This window comes from Mytilus californianus, unplaced genomic scaffold (assembly GCF_021869535.1).
Source record: "Mytilus californianus isolate M0D057914Y unplaced genomic scaffold, xbMytCali1.0.p SCAF_6, whole genome shotgun sequence".
Lineage (NCBI taxonomy): Eukaryota > Metazoa > Mollusca > Bivalvia > Mytilida > Mytilidae > Mytilus > Mytilus californianus.
In genome coordinates, this window is record NW_026262712.1 from 61,416,203 (window position 1) to 61,422,202 (window position 6,000).

A 6,000-nucleotide genomic window follows, 5' to 3' on the forward strand; every position below is an offset into this window, starting at 1 on the left:
TAAACTGCCCTCTTTGTACCAGCCGATATAAATGAATGCCTAGGGTGGGAATCGAACCCACGTACACCAACTCTGTTGTCCTATATTTTTAAATGAAAAAAAATCTCTCCTAGAACAAATAAACAAACAAATAAAGTTTAAAAAGTATATAAATGTGTATATATTGTACTGGAAAATACAAGTTGATTTTTGGTTATTGAGATTTATACTTGGATTGTATTCCATAGGCTTCACTGTACAGCTACATGTATAGGTTTGAATTTGCCGAGGCGGCTTTTTGGGGGAGGGCAGGGAGCAAGCCCATTTTAAGGAGCTTCATATTTGGTAAATTCATAAGACTTTTTCATTGTATTACTCCAAATATTGGCTTGCTAGATCCCCCTTTCCTGGACCCGCACCCGATTTGTTATACATTGCTAACATCTAGACTTTAACGAGGTTGCTCAAGTAATAACAATAATGTTGAAATGTTAAAATTAGATAGCGTCTGGTTTTTCTAAATGAAGCTTACTTTTTGTGTAAACTATTGCTAGTCAACATGTGATTTTAATCATGAACTTTTGAAATCCCTTTTAATTAATGTACGACTTGGGCTTCAGTACAAATTAAAATGTGGAATGATTCATCCAAACTCTCAAAAAGTTTCTTGTGAAATTATATTTCCTCAGAATTATAAATGAATATTAAAAAATTGAAACATTCTAACATTTTGATAAAATAAAAAAAAACTAACCCTTTGCAGTTCAACTTTTAATCTGGGGTCTCTTGCGTCCATAATGACCATATCCAGAACATCTAATTCCTTTAACATTTGTTCGTCTGTAACGTTATCCGTCACCAATGTACATGTGCATCCATCGCTGTCGAAACATCTCGTCTTACTGATTTTCCCGCTGTTTCAGAATCCCGTGCTTATTTTAAAAAGTAGGCGGAGCTTTATGTGTAAGGCCCGAAAAGGGTTATTTAACTGATTCTTATCAAAACTATTTTTAAATTAAACAAACAAAATATATGAAATATACAATTTTAAACATCAAAAGATGCGATAGGTTAAAACAGATATTCCATATTTTTTGGATAGTTTTGCGGCATTTCGTAAATTATACCATAGTTTTTTGTTGAAACCCCTCGGCAACCTCACTCGACTTCGTCTCGTGAGGTTATTGCCGGGGGTTTCAACAAAAGCTATGGTATAATTTACGAAACACCGCAAAACTATCCAAAAGATATGAAATATCTATAACTTAAAATTCCTATCTAATATAGTTTTCTAGATAATAGGTAAAAAGGCAAAAAAAAAAAAAAAACATTTTAGGCCATTATAAAGAATCAACCTCAGATTTCAGCCATATTGACTTTATGATGTTATTTGTGGATTTTTCTTTTTTTGGATCATTTTTTTTTATTTTAATTTTCTGTTTATCTGTAATAGTTTTCAAAATAATAGGCAAACATGAAGAAATAATAAAATTTGTCGTTAAAGGACAATTACTCCAAAAAGAAGTCTTTTGACCGTTTTTATGACAGAAGGTAGATGTCAACATTCTGACCAATTCAGCCCCTGTACAATTTTCTCTGTCTATACTTGCTTTCTAGATATAAGAAAAAACTTGCATTTTATCTCTATGTTCTATTTAAGCCATGTCGACCATGTTGGTTAGCAGGTAGAATCATCGGACATATTTACTAAGTAAACCCAGATACCCCAATGCTAATTGTGGCCAAGTTTGGTTCCAATTGGTCCATTGGCTTCAAGTGAGAAGATTCAAGTTCTGTTAAAGTTAACAAAGAAAGGACGTCATATGATGAGAATAGCTCACTAGACGGTGCAACTGAAAATTGAAATTTCGTTATCCTTATCTGAGCATCTGAGTTGTTATAAATCTGAAATTTAATCACGATTGTGAGTTTTCATATATGGTTATTGGTATTATGCGTCTAGCTAAAACAATATTCCAAGCCAGGATATTTCTATCATTTTTTGAAGATGTTGTTTCAGTCGGATAATAAACTCGTATCGTGGTTACCAGGTTTAACATTGTGAACGTCAGACGCGCATTCATAAGACTCATCAATGACGCTCGAATCAATAAGAATAAAATGACAAAGTTTTGATCGACTTTTTCTATTTTTCAATATACATATCTATATTTAAATTAACAAGTTTTAGTGAACATGAAAAAAAAATATTTCCGCAAACAGTTATCATATGAAATCCGGTTTCAGATAATTTCGCCTCTCCCTTAAAAACTTCCTTTTCTAATTCTTGGAATCACTCGAATAATTAAGCACGCCTCGTCGTCCTTCAGTGGTCTTAGTGAGCGGGGATATAACGCATGATTATTCGACTCAGGAATATTCTGGTTATACTGATCATTAAATTCCAATAACCAAGTAAAGCTGATCAGTTTAGTTGGTTTTTTTTTTACTTCTGTGTACATACAATACTTTCAATGTTTGAATAGATTAACTTTGATTATTTGTGGAGGATTACTCGTCATATGTATAATTAACATTTTAAGCGCTAGGATAAATTATGATTTATTTGGTTGGAAGATTAATCATCATATGAGGTGCTCCTACATTGGAGGAAGATTCGTTTTACTGTTACAGCTACAGATTCCAGATGGCGACAGGTGCTATTAGAAAAACAATCGTAAGTTTTTAGGTAAAAATAAACGATTTTATAATGACATTTTGTCTGACATTTGATTGCAATATGATTTTTCTTATTAAAAGAATGTAGAAGAAGAAAATCTTAACTTACGATTAACCAAAGTCACGTCAGGCCATGTTGAAGGGGAGGGTCTAAAAGAGGGTCATGATGGAGTACCTTCAAGACGAATAACGTGAAAAAAAATTGACGTTAACGGTAATTTCTGGGTAAAGATTGCATGACATGCAATCAAACCCAATGGTGCTGACTTGATGTCTATATTTGATCACTACCTTTGAAAGTTTAAACAAAATAGTGCAGTACGAATACGAATACTTTATTTCTCATAAAACTACAATTACATAGTTATAGAGAACATACATGAATATAACTATAAAGTACAATTTTTGCATGCATGTGCGAACAATACAATAAAATTAACTTGGAGGACTGACTTTCACAATTATAACTTTGATAAATTTACATAGTTTTTCTAATATTACAATATTTGATGAATTAAACAGTTGATCAAATTTATAGATATTAGGGTTTGACAAACAGTATTTCGGTAAAAATTTCTTTCTTTCCAAATTAAATGTTCCACAATTCATAATGTAATGATACTCGTCACCAATGTCGTTTGAGTCACAGAGACGGCAGATTCTGTCTCCTCTCGGTATACCCTGCCACCTTCCAGACTCAATCGGCAAGTGGTGACTTCCACATCTATATTTGCAAAATGTATGAATAAATTTGTAAGGCAAAGAAGAAAAATATTTTTCAAATTGAAAATTCTTTTTAAAAATACGATAACATATAGCTTTAGGCGAGTCTGCAACAAAAGCAAAGCATTCTTGTTGGAACTGGTCTTTGAGTTTTTGCTCAATACATTTTGTCACCCATTTATCAACAAACTGTGCATTCCATATATTGGACATACCACAATTATCAAAAATATTTTTAACATATGATATCCACTTAGTTTCTATTCCGTTATCATTATAATATAAAAATACAAGTTTGTATAATATAACACAAATTTTACTTTCTTTTCCATTAAGAAGTCTACTCTAGAAATTAACCATTCGCAATTTTACAGACACGGTATACGTAATGGGGTATCTGCCAAGCTCTGCATACACAATGAAATTTGGAGTAGACTGTTTTAAATGTAAAATCATTTTACAAAATTGTAAATGTACACGTTCAAGTATATCTATATTTTCAAAACCCCCATATTTCTGATCCATATAACAGTATTGGTAAAACCATTTTGTCAAATAAATCAAGTTGACATTCTATTGACAAATTGTTTTGTCTACCTATTTTTAAAACACTATACATAGCTTTTGTGGCTTGCTCTTTTAAATATTTTTTATTTGATAAAAAGGATCCACTTCTAGAAAATAAAATACCTAAATATTTGTATTCTTTTACAATTTCAATATCATTGCAATTTACTGTGAACTTGAGATTTGCTGGCATTCTGCCACTCGAAAAGATCAAAACTTTAGTTTTATTTGTATTTATTTTCAATTTCCATTCTTCACAATATTCGTAAACATCTCACAAGGGAAGAAATCGGATTTTTTGCCCTCATGTATAATACGAGATTTGGCAAAATCATACATATTCTGAATAACACGAAAAAATTTCCCATTTACTTCATCCTGCAATAATTTGAACAGAAGTAAATTTCGCTGTAAAGAGTCAAACGCTTTTTCAAAGTCGATAAAAGCACAATGTAACCTTTTCTTTCCCAATTTCAATAATTCAAATAAAATATGTATAGTAAAAATGTGTTCAGTCGTAGAATAATCACTTCTGAAACCTTCTTGGTTTTCATTTAGTATACATAATTCATCAAGATAATTACATAATCTTGTGTTCAATATTGAGGTAAAAAGTTTACCCAGAGTAGATAATAACGTTATAGGCCTATAGTTTTGTGGATCATTTTCAGAGCCTTTGTTTTTAAACAATGGAATTACATTTCCTATTAACCATGCCTCAGGCAACAATCCTGTGTCAAAAATAAGATTAAATAGATACACATAAACATCAATAAAAAATTCAATAGACGAACATATATACTCATTTACAATAAGATCATCACCAGGTGTCTTATTATTTTTCAGGCTTTTTATGGCATTCAATATTTCATCTTTAGTGATACAAGCATTAAGAAATACATTTGATGAATTTTCGTTAACATCATTTTCTAATATGTATCGGTTTTCTATTTCGTTATTTTTATTCAGATCCTTAAAAAAGGAAAACAAATCTTCAATATTAATATCATTTTTTTTTCCTTCGTCTACCTCGATTTATAATTTTCCAAAATTCTTTCGGGTTTTTTGTTCGCATCTTTTTCATTTTTGAACGTAAATTAACATTAAATGATCTAATATTTTTATCCATGGTTTTTTTATATAGAGTCTCACTACGTCTCATACGTTCCTTGAACATGCCTGAACCATATCGTTTATATAACCTTTTTGATTTTCTAAACGCCCTCCTTTCCCGGCGGCATTCTGTGTTAAACCAATCACGGTGATTTTGTTTCCCTCCCGTGAAATCATATCCATAAGTTTTCTGTACGAACTCACCAAATGTATTTCTAGCAGAATTGAGAAAAACATCTCTTATTTCATTTACAATTTCATCAATAGTATTTTTATCAACACTTTGAACATTTTCAGATTTTTTCATAATAAAAGATAATTTAGATATACTTTCTTTGTCAATATTGTCTTTATATTCATTAACTTGATCATGATTCCATTTCCCAATATATGTATTATTTTCACCAGATTCTACATTTATATATAAATTTGATTGCTTAGTATTAGTATAATTGAGTACTAATTCAAGTGGACAATGGATATCAGAATATAAATTGCTAAGAGGTAGAACATCAAAATTTTGAAATAAATAAATAAAATACATCTGCTGTACTTATTGCATAATCTACAACACTTGTATTCTTGCTCGTAGGTTTACCTTCTTCATCATTTCCTATCCGACCATTCATTATATACATGTTGTTATTCTTACAAAATTGTATAAGTTTTCTACCGTATGTGTTTACACTTAAATCAGCACTGTGTCGTTTCCTTTGAATACCCAATTTGTCTAAGATATTAACATTACTAAATTCATTAATATCAATTAAATTCTGTGCTAAGAAGTCATCTGTGTCTACTAAATCATTAAAATCTTGTAAACTTGCTGTTCTACTATTAAAATCACCTAGAAGACAAATATACTTATTTGTTCTTTGTAACTCAAAAAATTCTAATTCTATATCTGAAAGTGCATTTTCTGATGTGTATATAGAGTTT